The sequence below is a fragment of the Nymphaea colorata genome, chromosome 3 (genome assembly GCF_008831285.2).
Source record: "Nymphaea colorata isolate Beijing-Zhang1983 chromosome 3, ASM883128v2, whole genome shotgun sequence".
Lineage (NCBI taxonomy): Eukaryota > Viridiplantae > Streptophyta > Magnoliopsida > Nymphaeales > Nymphaeaceae > Nymphaea > Nymphaea colorata.
This window is the reverse complement of record NC_045140.1, coordinates 9,132,615-9,151,937: the sequence shown is the minus strand read 5'-3', so window position 1 is coordinate 9,151,937 and position 19,323 is coordinate 9,132,615. Positions and strand designations below refer to the sequence as shown.

The 19,323-nt window shown below is 37.5% G+C and overlaps 1 long non-coding RNA gene across 3 annotated transcripts; it reads right to left on the bottom strand.

Moving 5' to 3' along the window:
* Positions 1-3,343: 3,343 nt before the first annotated feature.
* Positions 3,344-15,967, bottom strand: LOC116249545 (uncharacterized). Of its 3 annotated transcripts, XR_007572799.1 has the most exons (4): positions 15,839-15,967; positions 13,803-14,025; positions 10,182-10,273; positions 3,344-9,691 (listed from the first exon to the last, which is right to left on the bottom strand). It is a non-coding gene; the product is annotated as an uncharacterized LOC116249545 (long non-coding RNA). The 3 variants fall into 3 exon arrangements; XR_004171215.2 differs by having other exon boundaries at positions 3,344-10,273; XR_007572798.1 differs by lacking the exon at positions 13,803-14,025 and having other exon boundaries at positions 3,344-10,273; positions 15,839-15,961.
* Positions 15,968-19,323: the final 3,356 nt, after the last annotated feature.

The following is a 19,323-nucleotide window of genomic DNA, read 5'->3' as shown; positions in this document are numbered from 1 at the left end:
GCTGTCGTGTAATGATCATGCAAGTACATCCTAGGATCCACCATAACCAAAGTTCCGACCGCTAACCACCAAACTAATTACTGAATCTCATTTAAAAATAAAAACATAAAATGACAATTAGAATTGCTTCAAATATAAAAAATGAAAATCTCAAATGCATAATGACACCTAAGAGGTCATTTGATTGTTGTTCATTGGGACATGACAGATAGGACGTCATGTCTATTACACCACTGTTTTGTTTTCATGGATAATAATGTTCATTGTCCACCGTTTGATGATTTTAGGAACATGACACTACGTTCCTTTTGTCCGGCATTTGTTACACATATGTCTGTTATGTCTGTCCTATCTGACATTTGTTTCTGTTATATCTGATCTATCCATTATGTCTTCTATGGTCAGTTTTGTCTATTCAATGTTTTGCTAACGACTCTTGAAAATTTATTCTCTCTTTATTATGCGAGAGAGTTTACACATTTATGAAAATTAATTAGTTTTTAATACAATAATTTCTTTAATTGTCCATATATTTATTGGACCATTTTTTTGTCACATGCCATTTTCTTGTGAATGCAAGAACATAAAGTAAATTACAGCTATATTTATATGAATATTTCACAAAGTTTGGTGCATTTATTTTGATTGGAGGTCAAAAATATTTTTTTTTTCTATCACTGCCAATTTGAAACAAACATAGAGATTTTTTTTTTTCATCAACCGCACAAAATTTAAGCATATTTTTAACAACACACAATCTAAGAAAATTTTCACGGATATTATTTTATACTAATCGTTAGGAAGTCCTTTTGGTGGTTTTCCTTTCTCCTAATGAAGCCAAATCATCCATTAATGCCGGTTTGAAGACCCGCACAACCAAATCTGGGGATGTATGCGGACTCGGACTGGACCTTGGACCAAGTCCAAATATTATTCATTAGATTCGGTACGCTTAAAGTAGACCTCACCTACTTATCCAAGTTTTGATCTGAATCTGTATCTAGTGAACAAATTTCACAGTCATACCGATTAACATATGTAAAATGCGGTGATGAGTTTGCAATCTATTTGCCAATTACTAATCAAATCTGAATCTGAATCCGATGTTCAAATGAAATAATAAAGAACCGATAAAACAATGTGCAAATATCAAATATATGGCAAAACAAAGTCTACATGCTAACCCCATTCAAATATCTTCTTGCTCCTCCTGTACAAATTTATTTTCAACTTCAGGCCAAAGCTGCGTGACAACCACGTCCAAAACTGCCATTCCACCTTCTATTTACAAGTTTAGACAAATCAAAGAGTTCCTTGAATTTTTCCTAGAGCCCCCTATTTCTTTTTGCTTTACTGTCTCCTAAAAGCCGCTATTCACAAAACCCGGGCGGAATACCAACACAATCAAGGCTCACTTGACGAGCTCGGAGACCCAGCCGCGTCAGACATCTCCGGCCGCTCGAGGGAATTCTGCTTGCCCGAGCAGACTCCACCCTCTCCACGGGCTCCTCCTCCTCAAGGTACAAATCGAGTCCGCCGCAACCGGCGGGGCCAAACTTGCAATCCCAGATATCAGGCGCCGCAGCCCAGCCAGTAGGAGTCGTCGGCAGGCTGCTGTGCACCGGACGGAGGCTGGAAGCGCCACAAGGCGAGTTCAAGAACCGTGCCGCCGGCCATGCCGCAGTTTTCGCCTTACTGATGAATGGACCGGCGAGGGGAGAAGGCACAAATGTAGGAAGAATGGTTAGGGTTTGAGGCATCAGAAGGGGAAAGCGGAGGGGAAACACAGGGAGACGACGGCGGAGAAATGGCCGGAGGAGAGGTGACTCGGGGACGGAGGGGAAGGAGAGAAAGAAGAAAGTCAATGGGGTCGGGGTTAGGGGGCGGGAGCAGGAGGGAGAGAGGCTGTTTTGTCTGTTCCGACGATGGAACAAAAAGTTAATTTATATCATTGTCTAATTGCCCGTTTGTCTAGCCTGTTCCTGTGTGTTTGATGAAAAAATGGATTAGACAGTGTTTAATAAAAAATCGATTAAACGGGATGGACACACGTGTTTTATTCCACGTGTCCTATGACCATCAACCAGACTTCACTTAATCTACGCAATACTCTGGTCTTCAGTGCATGATCGATGTACTACTTTTGATACTCCAATACACATTGAGTAACATATTCGTCTTCTAAGAGTTGCCCGAAACAATGGCACTCAGTTTTCTGTCTTAGCAGATTTAACTAGCCTCTTAACCAAAATTCTCTCAACTCGGCTCTCTGATTCAGGCCTAAAATAGGTGAACATAATAATATGGTTGTACTTGCGGACAACATGAAAAACAGCCACCCATCACTCAACACGGAAAAGTATGCAACTTCAGTCGGCAGCACAGTATATAATAATTTCTGCAACATTATTTCCTTATACTCACCGATTTCTTCTTCAGTTTTATTCCAGTTTGCAACATGACAAGAGACATGGGAAGCCGTGAAACAGTTATCGCCGATGGTAATTCAAGTGAGGACAAAAGCGATTTTTAGCTCTTTCACATTTTTCATCACCAAAGTTGAGGAAAATTAGTGAGACAAGTAATATCCTCTAAAATTGGGATTGACTTTACAATCTAAAACCTACGTCTCACACCTGCCTTTTGTTTATTAACTTGAACTGCTCAGCATATTTTTGCTTGAATGTGCAATAGCAGAGGGAGATAGGAGAAAAACTTGGAGGTGTGCAGTCTGACTTAAAGACAATAAAGAAAGAAAATAATAATCATATTGTGCATTGACATTTGAATAGCTTAAAGAATAGGTTCAATCTATGATGACCCCGCTCAAAGCATAGATGCTCTCAAAACAGATGAACCTAATATGGTTGTGTTTGGTCATAGTATCAAAAAGCGGGAACCAATCATTCAACATGAGAAAGTAGGCCATTTTAGTCAACAAGAGCGCAAATAGGAATTTCTGCAACATCCTTTTATTGCACTAACAGAGATCTTCTTCAGTGAGTTGAAGTTTGCAACATAACAACACATGGGAAACCACGAAACTAACATCCATGGTATTCATGTCAAGATAAAATCGATGATTAGGCTTTTTCTCATTTTTCATCACCAAAATTGAGGGAAAAAAAATGAACCAAATAATACCCTGAATGGACTTTACAAATTCAAACCTATATCTCAAGGCCCACTTTGTTTTACTAACATGAACTGCTAAGTATATATTTCTTAAATGTGCAATAGCATAGGTAAATAGGAGTGAAGGTGGATCTGGAACCTTAAAGATAGGACATAGCTCCTAATCTCATCGCACTAAGCTGCGAGTGGTACAAACACTTTTAGGAAGAGAATATATATATATATATCATGCTCATACCACCATAGATAAATATTTTTTCTCTGCTAAAATAAAGAAAAAAAAAATAGAAAGAAAATACATCTACAATCTGGTTAGTGCAAATCATTCCCGCAATTCGATTCTTTGTCCCAACAAATTGAGCTTCAATATCTTCTACCTTCGCTATTAGAAAGTGTTAAATCTGTCATTATGTACTTTGCCTTTCCAAGACAAACAGGAAGGAGGAAAATTATTATGGCAACGTTGCAAGATATGATACAAAAATATATCTATAATGTAGTTCAAAAATGCTAGCAACTCAATTCATTGTTCCAACAAAATGAGCTTCAACATAGTCCACCTTCTCTATTAGAAAGTCTCAAATCAATCATTGTGTCTTTTCATGACAAACAGGAACAGCAGAATTCTTATGCCAGTGTCACAAGATGTGATATATGTGCCAAATTTTTTACTCAAGGCGATGAATAAGTCTGATTAGTGTCCAAACCAAGCAAGTTCGATGAAACTGGAGCTATATATAGATGCCAAATCAAGCTACTATGTCGTTTCTAATTGTCCTAGAACATGAAAATCATCTGAAAAAAGATAATACCAGATATCTACTTCCCAATGTCAGGACAATATCCCTCCAGCCAGTCAAGTAATACTTCATGTTTCATGCTTCCCTTTTTCAAAATAGAACTTATTTATATACTCCAGAGTAGGCTGAGGCTCATAGATATGAAATATCAGGTCAAGTAATGCAACATACTATACGATAAAAGCTTATATCACACAAAAAAATCTTTAAAAAAAATTATATCAACTGATATCAGAAAAACTTGTGATCTTTGAGAAAATCTTGCATCAACAGAAAACCAGAACGTGATATACTAAACATATCTCCGACAAAGATCATGTTATATTTGTACATGCCTTCAGATCTATGTTTGCAAAACTTCATTTTGTTGTCTACTGGCACCTAAGTAGATAAACAATTTACAAATAGCTCATCTTCTTCTCCTTAAGCAGAAGTCAATAGCATATTTTTATTAACGCCCTTTGACTGCAAGCAAAAAAGTTTTCCATGGAAACATTTCCTAAGAAGCTTTTCTTGCAGTGTATTTTCATAGAGGAGTTCCATTTTTCATTTTCCCTTATTTGCAAAAGCATGAAATGTTTCGTTCATTATTTTTTTATGTTTGTTTGCATGGAAAAATTAAGGAAAAAAAAAACTCTCTCTCTCTCTCTCCCTCCCCCCATTGGATTCAGCATCCTCCACTTGAGCAAAATCGATTTTCCCATTACTTACTAAAAAACTGCAGCGTAGTCTATTACAACGTTAAAATAGAGCACGTTAAAGTAGAGTTTGTCAAATGTCTGTCAGTTTTGGATCCAACTGAGTTCTGTATTAAAGAGAACCAGAGAGCATTTGGATGCCTTCTGGCCCCCAGAGATCAGAGGACATGCAGATCAAGGAACAGGCCCTAAACCTTCATCCACAGTCCTTCAAAACAAGGGATATCAGATCCTCGTGTGAGTTCCTACACCTATATCATCCATCTCTAAATCCTTCATTTACAGACTTTTCTTAAAAATATGTGTGCAATTAATTTATGTCAGTCATGTATGACAGTTGTTCCAATATCATCAATGTAAATAACAACATGTTAATGTCACTGCCTACATTGTCATTAGAAATCAATCAATTTGGCTATTACTAACACAAAATTTGCTGATCTCAACTGAAACCAGGCAGTAGACTGTTTTCTGAAACATAAGTTTAAAATTACATACCTTTCTATCAGGATCATCTAGCTCTTGTTTTAGAAAGTTGTTCAACATATACATCTTGAGATCAGAATGTGAAAAAGCATCTCTAACATCTTGCTCACCTAATCTGTAAACCAATCAACAACCATAAGCATACCAATCTGTGAGTACATGGCCTTTATACCTCTTAAGGTTTTACCATCAATATTACCTGGGGCCCCTAAAGGAAGTCCTTCTCCTATGATCTTTCTAACCTAAGAAGGTTGGGCTGTAACATCCAGGAAGTCTATTACGCCTTCCCCTTACTTTGTCACTTGGTTGGAAGACTAACAAAAGAAGAAAAAATAGTGAAATGTTTTACTGTCCTCACTTCAGTAGTGAGGGAGACCCATGTAAGCAAGTATAGCTGCTGGTCTAGAACTTGAAGACCAATTAGATATTAAGATGTTAATTCACTCCAAGAGTAGAAATTTCACCGTGTTCCCATTCTACTAATGTAAACTTTCTCGAACAAGCAAATCAACAATGTTATTGCAGTTGTGGAAAGCATATACTTTTTCATTAACTGCTTCAAGCCATTAGAAGCTTTGGTATGTTTTACTCATTCAGAAGAATATCAAACCTGATGAACTCATTTTCAAAGTAACCGCAACTGATACTTTCAATGGAATTCCAACTAGAGGGCTCATTGAGAGAACATGTGTAATTTCAGCTTAACTAGCAAAATTAGCTCTTCCTTGGTTGACCTGCTGATAATACTTTCTTATTTTTGTAGTAGAATAATAAGATGTTGACATTGGCACTCCAATAGTTTTCATATTGATGCACATAAATAATAAAAAGCCACCTCTCTTGATGGTGAAAATTGTCAAAAAGATGCGGCAGCCATAAGTTCATGTGGAAAGTTGAAAGTAGTCGATCAGCGCTTTTCAGATGCAACCATGCTGGTTGAATAGCCTCCTTTACCATGCTGTACAACTTTCAAATGTGTTAATGATATTGAAGTCCTATGATACAGAAAAAAAATTTCTTATGGAAAAGTTCCCCACCTTGGTACTGTTTCATGGTCATGGATGGCATATGGTTCCTTTATCATGGTCACACGGTCCAATTCCAGCAACAATTTAAAGTTTTTCACTAAATGCTCATGTAGTAAAGTGATAACTGGCAAATTGAATCATTAAGTTTGCATAGCATGGCACATTCCAAACCTACACTTCTTCAAAAGGCAGATGCTTTCAATAATATAGCTGTACTTACTTTCTGCAATTTTGTTGTCATTCCTATTCTGCAGGCATCATTTTCTGTGATGAATACAGGTTATAGAAATAGTTGGAGAACCCATGAATCAGACTTGGATCACTGGGTGCTCATGAATTTGCTGAGGTAAAACCCCTCTCTCTTTGCATCCCATGGTGAGTTCACAGGAATGTCCACCATGTCTTTGCTGAAATGCATGAGAAAGGGCGTTGTTGCTTATAAACTTTTTCTCCTGTTTTCTTTTACAAGGTTCATGTACAACCTAATCCTCTTTTGGTGATCAAATTTTGGTTGATACAACAAGTTGAAAAAACGACTAGATAAGAAAGAAAGGGGAAAAACCTACTTTGTGGATGACCAATTTGTGAATGATGACACCACTCACTTGTTGGTACTGTGGGCAATAAATTTATTTTCTTTGGAAAGATTAGACTAATGCAAGTAAGGGATTAGGACAGCTTCTACTCTTTGGGTACCAACCTAAATTGTTCTGGGCCACCTAAGTGGCAGACTGATATAGATGGTGGATACTGTCTTGTAGTGTGATGGTATAGCATGTGTTTTTCGTTTCTCAATTGCACAAATTGGACACTCAGATCCGATATATCGTGTTCAACTTTTATCATGAGGGGGTTTATCATAAACACGTTATTTGATTAAATGCTGCAGTGTTCCCTTTTTATGTGAGAATGTGAAGTAGATAATATGCATTGAAATGAAGATTCCTTTGAAATGAAAGTAATTTAAAATAATTTTAAGTATATTTAAAATAAAAAAATGGCCCGCACCAATTTATTTTTTGATTTCAAATATATTTAAAATAAAAGTATGGCTTGCCAACTTATTTTTCAATTTTTTATTTAAAATAAAATTAAATAAAGAAAATCGTGTGATTATTGAAAACAAGTTAAAAAATAAATAAAAAATTATAACAGTTGCTTATTTACAATTGTTTTCCTCTCCTTCCCTCACTTAGTTATCAAACACCTAAAAATTTCTCTACTAGAACTTCTGCTAATTCATCAAACATGCCACATTCTAGGATGAGATGAAATTTCTTCTCTTCCACCCTTTGTAAAGGTTTCCCTTCAAATCAGGGTGTGCAATCGAATGCTGACTTAGTAATAAACATCGACTAAACCTCTTTTGACTGCTTCCCTTTGTCCAATATGCTCATCAGGGAGGTTGTCTAACACTGGGTCCTCAGACCAGATTGACCTCTTAAAGTTAGAATAAGTGCCTTGCTCCTGTTTTTTGTCTTCTTCATTCCTTAGCAATAAGGTATATTATGAAGCAATATTTGTCTGACAAAAAGATTAAGCTTTATGAGCAACTCTTAACCTTTTCTTTCACTTTTTTAAGCCCATAATAAATATCTCGCCCAATTCAGAGGTGACTCTTACCAAGAAGTCCTCAAGTTTGAACGGGTCAGAAGTGAAAATCCGTTTTGTCTACACTTAGCACTTCTACCACTGTCTCACAGTATTTGGCTGGATTTTACTCTCGTAAAGTAGGTCTATGACATTGTCTTACATACATAGTTTGCAGATTGTAGGATACATGGATGTTGCTTTGTTCCCCAGATTGAAGGAAGCCATAACAATGCTTCCTCATATCTGACTCCCATATTGCCTTCTCTGGGTTTTTTTCATATCCTAATATGCATTCTACTTGCCTCTATCTGGAATAACTATCTTCATGGACCTTCAGACCACCCTACGGGATACTTCTCGTCATCAAGAATATTTGTCGCTTGAAATCCTTTTATACTCATTTATCCGTACAAGCCCCACTGGTTCTTCCGTTACTTCAACTCGATGACATTCCAACTTCATCACCGCCGCAATTGGATGAGGATTAAATGCACCAACAAGAAAGCCACTATAGTCTCTCTCAGATAAGTACTCCAAAAGGTCAAAAGCAGGAAGCATCACGACCTTGCCCTCTACTGGTTCTCACGTAACCCTTGTAGCAGACCCAATGAAGCCCTCCTAACACCTCGGCGAGACATGACTTCTATTCCAGTAAAGAAAACCACCAAACGACATATACAATCCAACAGTTCGAAGCCACTGGCAGCAGAAATCAAGCAAGCATAATCAACGGAGGATGTAGTAGATAGGAAAATAAGGAGAAGCATTTATGTGGCTTAACATTTGACACAAGTATGTTCTAAAGTCATATCTACTGCGAACATAAAGTCGAGCCCAAAAGCTGAATCTATATATTATGCATTCAATCTTGGGTTGATCTCATCATCCCTTAAACCGCAAACTAAAAGCTGTTGGTCCCATGAGTTATAATCTACGATGTTCTAACGCCTTTACATTCCCATTTCTACTACTAGATGGGTGTGCATGAGTACTAGAGCACTATAAATGCAGGATAAAGCTCAAAGAAGCTTTAAATACAATCAGTATTATACCCAAAAAGCAATCATAAACAGATGAATCAAGAGAACAAGCTACCCATTAAGGCACTAACACAGATAAAAGAGGGGAAAAAAAAACGCACAAGGCTCTTAAGCGGCAAAAAATAAAAGCTTTTTACCAAGCAACTTCTACAGGAGAAGCATCCTTTGCAACAAGGAGAAATCCTTGCATAACAAGAGAGGACTAGCTTTACAGCTAGCAACCTAACCCTGTGCTCATCTGCTCAATACGACCAAACTGTCATCGCACGCACACAGAAAGGATAACGATGAAACGGAAGTAGATCATAGGAACTACGAAAGACGAAAACTCATAACCGCCACTAGGAGCCACCCTATCAAATTGATTGGACTGCTAAAATGCTGACACACCTCTCACTCTCTCTATACACCCATCTTTGAACCTGGAAATGCCAAAATGGTATTGGTAAACCACGTTATCACTGCTAAAAAGTAGCTATTCTAAAAGGTGGATAATAGCTGGCAGTTTTTCATGAATTTATGTGGCAGTTCGCATCTGATATGCATTAGAAACCAGGCGGAGCTCTAACAATTGAAACCCTGAAACCAGATCCAGCACGTCTAACTCCAAATCTGCTTAGTTAGATGGCTGAAAAAGCTTGTCAATTTCATGTTTTGTGATTTTCATATTTCTGTAGTTATATGAACGTAGATACACACACACACACACAGAGAGAGAGAGAGAGAGAGCAATTTGGAAAAAGTGCTGAACGTGGCATTTGTGGAAACAGACAAAGTGGTCAACTTGTAGGTGATGGAGGAAGTCAAGGAAGAACAAAAGAAGAGAAGGTTGAGGAAAAGAAAGAAACAAGAAATGAACTGACATAAACAAAAGTCAATTGTCATCCGTCCCACCATGTATATTTATATCCCTGAAAGGCAAAAAAAGAAAAAAAACAGAAGAAATGAAAATCGCTAGATCTTTGCAACTGCCTCAAATATCACATCCAGAACACAGCAAGTTTAAGGCTATATACCAACTCCAATCGGACAGATGTGGAAAATTATGTGAGGAATAAAATCCAATGTGTTCTCCAGGCAGTACTCATGTTAGAAGTTAGATAATAATAGACGAGTTATCTTGGCCTACCGTTGTGTCTTTGGCTGCTAATACTAGTAAAATGTGAAATTTGTCATTAGATTTTCTCTTAATTATAATATAGCAATTGAAATTAATCAAGACAAGACTCAAGCTGTTGCCCACATCAGTCGTAGAGCCATTTCAAATATTTTAAAGAAAATTAAGTTCGGCAAAAACTCATATCAGATATCTGCAATTTCTAAAAATATAGCCAACATCAACACGTCATAACGTTAGGTTAGCATGTTCCTTATCTGAAATAAAACATGGATATGCCATACCTTGTGAAGGTACCGCAGTAAACTACAAAAGGGAGAGGCAGCTTAGGGGTCCACGTGCTGGCATCTGAATACTTTATCTTAGCTCCTTGTTACTGCAAAATATGGAATTGATTCTGCTTGTTATCAAGGTAAAAGACGGTCAATATAGAGCGTATTTACCAGGACACTTGCATTTACTACCAAGGTCCTCACTTCAGAGCAAGAAATAAACTTAAAAACCAATATGTCAAGTAGCTGTAATTTTTATAATTTTATCATATAAAGCAGGATACATACAAAAAAAATAAAAGAAATTTCTCAGAAAGCAAAAAACTCAAACCTTAAGTCTTGAGACTTTTAACGTATCACAATAAAGAGTAGGAAAATAAAAAGTTCAAATGGACTCTTCTGAACTAAGCAAAAGAAGGCATCTTTCATTGCCGTTAATATACATATTAATACTGAGTTAGGGTCCAATCATTTCAAATATTCCAGTATACCGCTTCATACACAATAGAAACCAGAGAACAGAGTTTCAAAAAATTCAACAAGTTCCAAAAATAAACCACAGATGACGAAGAATCCCTTCAAGAACTAGCTTATCCAAAAGAACCAGGAACATACATGAATCAGGTCGAGTACAGCTGAATTCCCATGGACCTATTTGCATGCAGATATTATATGTGCCACAGTATGTTGAATATTGTATTTATAGCTATATAGAAGTTTGCCTTGAGAATAGTATCGAAATTTAAGTTGAAAACAGTCAAAGCATAACACCAATTTTTGTTTGCAATAATCAGGAAAATAAGAAAGAAAAGAAGATTGACAATCAAAAACAGAAAGTTTCAAATACGAGAAATAATACACGAGTAGTCAAAAAGAGAAAAATAAATAGCTCAAGTAGAAGTTCAAAAAAAGAGAGAACAAAAATTCATAGACCATCAGTAAGCTAGGCTAGGACATGAATATCAAAAAAATCTTAAACAGGCAATGAAGGAAAAAATATAAAAGATAAAATTCAGCATACCAAATAAATAAGTAAATTGAACCAAATCATGTAATTTAATGTGAAGATAGCAGATGTACCAAGATAGAAAACAAAACCAGGCCCCCAACTGCCTACAATATTTACAACTTTTTGTATAAATTTTCATGCAGAATTTAATCACACTTAGATTTAAAAGAAAGAAATTGCCAGAGGATTTTACCAAAATTTTCGAGTCCTGTCGACAATGTTGTCTAACAAATATAAATATTGATCAATGTCAAAATTAATATACGTTCAGAAAAGGCCAAACTTTGGCATAAAATGCAATCGCAAGGGACACAAAAGCAAAAACAAGTAGCATTTGGTGACCCATGCATGGTGTACACCACTTAATCCGAAAGAGAACAAACCCTTGTCATAAATAAGAAGAAAAAACCGAAAAACTAAAGAATAAATAAGAACTAAACAATGTGAAAAGATCATGACATTTTGAAGAAAAAAAGACAAAATTGAAATATCATATTGTGATTTAAAATTTTTGCGGTTTACTTAATATCTATGTCACGTTGGTGCGGGGTGCAGTGCAGGTGCCAGAGCGGCACATCTTCAAAAATTTAGGTGCGGCAGTGCAGCGAAAATATTTATTTGTTATTATAACTTTATTATTATAATATATATATATATATATATATACTAAGAAATTTAGAGTATACATTATATTCTATACATTCTACACTACACACTTTATGGACAAATTATAAATGAATATTATGTATTACATACTTATAAGTTATATAATGTATTGTGTATATGAATGTAACATATTAAGCATTAACCTGCTTACAATGTACAAACATTAAACACAAACAAAAAACAACAAAACCAAGACGGAACACAGAAATGGAAAAAAAAAATGCTAAACCATCTTTTTTAACGTTAAAATTTTTTTAAATAAAAAACATTATCATTTTTTTTAACGTTAAAATTTTTTAAAATAAAAAACATTGAAAAAGGATGAAGATAAGCTTTACGTGGTTTGACCGCACCTGACTCGAGTCAAATGCGAGTCAGGTGCGTGCTCAAGATGGACGAAAAAGATTGGGTGCAAATCCGAGCCGCACCCACAACTGAGTCGTGTCGACACGAGTGCAGCAGTCACTTTAAAGTGTCTGTGTGACTTAGCTTAATATTTAGTAGCTATTTTTATCAATGTTTTTGTAAAAACTATTTAAAAAAACTTAAGTTCTGTATATTTTTAAGTTTTTTGAGTTTCCGATATTTTATGAAGAAAAAAGCTTTCAAGTAATATCCTGAAAAAACATTGCCCACATCATTCTTGAGAAAAGTATTTAAATGACAAAAGGACAAACTTAAGCGCTCTCTCTCTCTCTCTCTCTCTCTCTCTCTCTCTCTCTCACACACACACACACACACACAAAATATCATATGAAAACTGAAAATTAGTCATCTATTTTCAAGCCAAAAAGGCAAATATTCCATGAAAGTAGAATCTATAAAAGGGCTTTCATCCTTTGGACAACAATTAAGATAGGAAATCGTGGCACTTGCTGTTTTAATGACGGCAATTATACAAGTTAAATATCCAGGAGCATCTAACCGGCCAATTGTTCAATCTCTAATTTCTGATCAAGTGGACCCAAAGAAATGAGATCAGAAAAAATAAGAACGCTATTGATCCTGTCAAACAAAATCATGATGAAAAGGAACAGGGCATAAAAAGCAAAAGGTAAATTGCCGTGATCAACGTGAACAGCTCGAAGAAATAGCTGCGCCAGAGAGAAGCATCGGACTTGCCTATGAATAAGATGCTAGTAAAGATCCTTTGCAATCTACCACATCTCTTTAGGACCATCCATATCACATGCAGACAATGTAGGAAGGCATCGTATCACCGTTTCATATCCCTAAATAACTTGAAAAATGAGAAACTGCTAAACTACAAGCAGAACCCTGTAGGAAAATAGCTTCCAAAGAAATACATCTGATGTGTATATTCTAACGGAATAGAAGAAGGCGAGAAAGATGAGTAGAGAAATGATAGACAATGGTACTTAACAGGGAAAAATACGCCACGTGCCAACTAAAGAATCGAGTCCTGAATTACAATAGCAAGAAAATGAGCTTCCCCGGTCACAATCGACAGTTACTTGTAGGAGAAACTGTGAACCCGAGCAAAAAAGAAAAAGGACAAAACGATGTCCTGCACGTAACGTCAAGGATAAAATGAGACCCTTCTAGTTTTTTCTTTTTTTCCTTGTCAGCGATCACTAGCATGGTGATCACGAGCTCGAAGTCTTGTCATTTCACTAAAAAGGAATAAGTAAGCCCCTCTATAGCTTGAGAATGAGCCAAGGATCCTCCTATTTCGTGGCTCCAATTTCCAAAATACCCCTTCAAGTATATTTCGCATGAGACTTAACATGACAAAACCTAGGCAACTGCATGTAAGATGGGTTCATTTAACAGTACCCTCCGCCCCACCCACCAAACATCTTTGGTTTTCTGAAAAAAAGCGTCAAGTTTTCAAATGCACAATTATAGGAAAGAATTGATGTCTTAGTGACCATTATAAGAGAAAAAACTATACAGAGAGGAAATAGAAAAAACGCACATTTAAAGTGAAGACGAACCTGTGTTTCCTGCACACGTAAACAGTTGAGGTTGAGAATGGACAGGCAGACGCAATCTTTGCAACCACTAGAAATGCTTTAAGCGATTCAGTAGGATGACAACGGGAAGGAGCACGCATGTAAACAGTCGTGTAACTTCACATGAATGCTGACAAGCGTGCTCTCTCTCGTTGTCAATCAACGATCAGCTATAGCACAGAAAAGTGGAACAAACGATCGATACCTGCAGCAGAAGACCAGGAAAGATGAAACCAAAGGTATCGCGTGATACACAGTCGCAACTCGCAATACTACACGCGCGCGCGCGCGAGCGAGAGAGAGAGAGGGAGTTCCTCCCTCAGCCTGATTTGACGCACACCACCAACCGAGGGAGGACCACTGTCACGAAGAGCCGGGACGATTTAGTACCTAAAAACAAAAGAAAGCGTCGTTCCCAAGCAAGAAAAAAATATCCGCGCCTCTTTGACACAAATCTTATGAGGACACAGGACGCATCCTTCCGCCATGCTAAAAGCATGAGGACTGAGGAATAAAACTATGAGCACCTCCTCAACGAACCATTGCAGAAGAAGAAGAGAAACACAATCCGCACGCTAAAACCATGAGGACAGAGGAACAAACCATGAGCGCCTCCTCAAAGAACCATTATGACGGAAGAAGAAGAGAAATACAATCTTGAAAACAAGCCAATATGGCAATATTTGCTTCCAAACTCATGGAGGGATGGAGGCGACGAAAAACCAGAAACTGAGTCAATCTACAAGATGAAAGAAATAAACGACAAGGAAAAATATCTGAAGGAAGCAAGATAGTGGTCCGATAGGGGCTTGCCAAACCAATATCACGAGACCGCACATGCGTGAGCGTCTGTATGAGCGCGTATATGGTTGGAGAGAGAGAGTCGGGACATAAAGAAGGCCTCAACCGAAATCAAAAGGCCGTTCATTCCACGGGTATGCATAACGAAGGAGTCGAGGGTGCGAGAGCTTGCTGCTGATGAATCACCACAAGTTTGTAAGAGATCTACCGTTGGAACCCCAAAGGGAGGTATCTTCTCGCATGCTAACCAAGAGGCAAGACGACCACAATGCAGTCCGAAAACTGCTCGAAGATCCCCCAGGGAGTCGAGGTTCACTTACAAATTCTTTTTTTTTAAGTTAAAATTAGAGTAATTTGCATACGATGTGTATATGCGTAAGTACAACGCAACAGAACCGAAGAATTTGTGATTCACAATAAATAAATACATAAAACGTAATCGCGAGAAATTGAAAAAATATATAGAATAAAGAAGAACAGGAAATCGAACAAACATTCTAAGCATCAGAAATATTTGCCGATTTTTGTACCAAAACAAACAACCTCATGGATCAAGCTTCAGGATCTGCAAAGTTTGTGATTTACGACATAAAATCACAGCAGACACCCGTCATTGAGCCTGGGCGTACCAGATCTAAAACGGGAGAGATCTCGATGAGAATAACGTTGATCTGGTACTGAATAATAGCAAACAAATAAAGGGCCATACTTTTGGTGGGGGGAGGGGGGACGGCCCGCGGGTTGGAGGGGCGGGGGTGGGGGCCGGGGGAGAGAGATAGAGAGAGAGAGATATGTCCAGTCTATGGTCGAACTGAACCGATAATCGATACCTTCTCCTCAACAATCGGCGGACCAAACATGAACCGCAGACTCCTGATTTCTCGGCAAGCCTCCTGCCACGAGGCAGCGAAACAACGGAAAAGAGGAACAAAAAGAGAACGCTAAAAATCCTACAAAATCACACGATATGACGCTATTTCCAAAACTATAACATGTTCACCAATCGGAGAAAGAAAACCAAAAACTCCAAAGAAATCGCGCTTTTCCCTGGAAACCTCTCCAGATCCAAGCACAGAACGGAAGGAAATCCTGAAAATCAAGACGGCAAACACATACCGGAATCCCGCCGACAAGAAGTCACGTTATCTGTGGGCCAAGGGCCAATATAACGAAGCTATATAAACAAAGCAAGAAAAATCAGAGAAGGAAGTCCTTACCTCCAGCGGTAGAAGATCGAAAAGACGGAAAAAATGCTCCCGTAAGCAGAAAGAGCTCCCACATGAAGCAGAACAAGGGACGACGGCAGCAGAAAAGACTAGAAGACTCGCAGAGCGCGGTGGGACGGGTGGGCTTTTGCGCCACGCCGAAACCTTTATATAGCCAACATTTTTCCCTTTATTTATGATCGGCACCTATCTTTTGTGTATATTTAAAAACCACTGTAACTTATAAGGAGAAAGTCAGGTCGTCTGTAAGATTTTATTTTTTAGTTAATTTTAAGGGATGTTGAGTAATTAAGTTCAAAAAATATCAAACAATAATTTTCCGTTCCGTTAACAAAGCTGAGGCCTTGTTATTTCACACCTTCAAAATATATATATAGATATACATAGATATGTAAATATAATTTGATTAGTAACTTTGTTAATTGGCTATCAAGAGTAACTCAACTCATTTATGCAGGACATCTGATCCATCATTATGAATAATTAATAGAAAAACAAAAAAAAATAATTGATATTTTCACCATAAAGTATTAGTTTATATTTTTTTGTCATTATTTTTCTTTCAGTCGTCTATGATTGATTCTCATAAATGATTTGGTCCTCTAAATAACAAGAATTACCAGTTATAATGTTATATATTAACTAGGTCAATATTAATAAGTGGCATATTGATTGAGTCGTGTCATTTTCATAGCAAACTTCACCTTTATACCATTGTACAAATGTTCTATTTAGCTTTTCTTTTCATATTTTAGGATGAAAAAAAAGAGGTAAACCCATCACTAAACTTTTTTCAGTTGATTAATTGGCAAATGGAATGTTATATGTTGTGGCCTGTTAAGGTGTAGGGCTAAGCGTGAAGCTGGTCCCCCTGCTTAAGACCACTTCGTGGGTCCGCTGTATTGCGTGTTGGGAGGAAGGCGTAGGGTTTCGTTCCCACCTCTCTTGTGCCATTAACACGGAATGGCTTCATTTGAGGGAGGTTGAAATGAAATATTTCAAAATGGTGAGCCGATTTTTTTTTTTTTTTTTTTTAAATCTTGTTGCCACATTCCAAAAAGATATTGTCCTCAATAGAAAGGACTTTTAAAATCCAAAATACCTTGTTGATATAGAACTTTTTCTTAAAGACAAAGAGATTTCGTCTCATTGTTGGAAAATAGGAGTTGTACTTAAATTCAAACTTTACTAAATTCCATCTAATGATGTAACAAAAACTCATGTTTATGTATAATTGAGTTGGTTTTTTTATCAAATTTCATTCAAATATTATACTGGAGCTCAAATTCGATAAATATTGTTTTCCATTTTTTCCCTAACCTAACTAAATGAATTTGTGAGGAAAACCATAATATGTATATAACCGACCAATTAACCTTCCTAGTTCTCTACATTCATATTAGTTGTTGACGGGTGTCTACTCTCAAAAACTTGGTGAGGAGAAAAATGAAAAAAAAAAAAAAATTGTGACCTCACTAGTTACGACAAACCTCAGCCTCATGTTCAATGTTCACAAGACTGCAAACGGCCAAGTTCTTTAACAAATGCCATTTAAAAAAAAAAAAAGGAAATCAAACCGCCTCTTTGAATTAAGGCTAAAGGTCCTCGCCTTTCCGTGAATTCTCTCTCTTCTTTTGCGTGTGAGTGTCCAGGGGGAGGGAAAAAGGAAAGGCGCTTGAAGAGGACAAGATAAGCACGAAAAGACAGGATAAGAGAGAGGCAGAAAAGAAAAGGGGCATAGAAAGTACAGATTTTACGTTTTTGGGCACCGTGATTATGGTGAAGGGGTCACGGTGAACGAGGTGGTCCCCCCCTTCCTGATTGCGCGTACTAATCGCCCATCATGCCGCCTTCATTTAATTACTCCAAGTTGCTTCTACGGAAACGTTGAGGAAATATTCCATCAGCAAAGATTTTAGTAATCTCGTCAGTGAAATTAAACTAAAAATAAACTTTTATGGATGTACCAATGATCCTGCTTGTGTTCGAAATATTTTCTTTTAACCACTTAAATTCACCAATAAAAAGTAGTTTAATCTATGATTAATAAACATGGAATGACAAACCTCGTCTTATATATATATCAGTCTTGTATAAACGTATTCTATTTAAAATTTTAAAAACTAGTGTTAGAAAACGTATGTCTGTATCAGTGAGCATCTTATCAACATAACAACGAACTTTTGTTTACGAAAAGCGACATTAAGATGCTTATTATTATTCGAATGACGAATATATTTACTGTCGGCAAAATGAAATTTTTAAAGAGCTAAAGCCCCTTAACGATATTTAATCGGACACTAGAATATTATTGTTCGCCATCGAGCCGTACCGAGGAGCTGGGTGAGTTCCCGTTCGCTGTACGGGCGATATTATCCTGGGGAAGGGCGGCATATTACGAAACGGCCACTGGGGGAAAGGAATGGACCAAAAATGGAGAGTGGTGTATTTCACGATGCCCGACTGGTTGGTCGACACGTGTCCGCAGGACGGGCCGATGGGAACGGATTTGAGCGCGACAAGAACGCGGCCAGTTCTCATTGGGCAGAGGCGTGGGGTTCTCTCCCTCGGCCGGAGCAACGACTCGGGTTCGGGTTTACTGTTGTACTCGTGGACCCGTACCATATACGGATCCAAACCACCGCAGCTAGGTCGGGCGGCCCGGCCGCATGTACATTTTCGCATGATTGTTTCTGGATTTGATCGCCAGCAGACATTCGTAAAAACATTTATGTATTTCTAAACTTGCTTTGTTTTTCAGCAAATAATGAGATTAAATATGCTCAAGATTAAACTTTCTAGAAGGCACTTGTATTTATTATATATGGAGAATGAGGTAAATGTATCGCAAATCCTTCATGCTTATCGGATGGCGGGCGCATAACGCAGTGCATCTCCTGTTTGTGTCGATAAAATTCAAAAAGATTCTCTTTTCCGGCAAAATCCAGATCCTTGAAGGATTCATAATTGGAAGTGATAATGGAAGAAGCACAAACGATCAATCTTATGGAATATCTTCAATACCATGGGCTATTGACTCATGTCTCTTCTCTCGATGACCACTTTGACTGCTCACATCACAAAAAGGCAATTGAGCTGCCGAAAAAGAAAAATCCTGTTGGAGTATTTGCTGGTCTCTGTAGGTCATGAATGTTTAAGATTCTGGGAGTATTTGCTTTTCAAGTGTCTCATGTTTGGGAGGACATTTTCTCTTTTTTTTTTCTTTTTTTGTGCATCTGGTCAGGCTGGTGGGGAGAGAGAATTTTCGTCACCAGTTTAATTTCCGTGGGTGCTATATACACCGTTATTATTATTATTATGGTGTATAGTAATACAAAGTTGACAGTTTACTATTTCATCAGTAGACACCTGGATGTGGGAAAGATTTTGCCTCTTTTTTCAGGCGGTGGGCGGCAATCCTGTCTCTCTTTTGGAATGAGGAGTTATATCGATTGCAGTTTGACTGTACTAAGTTG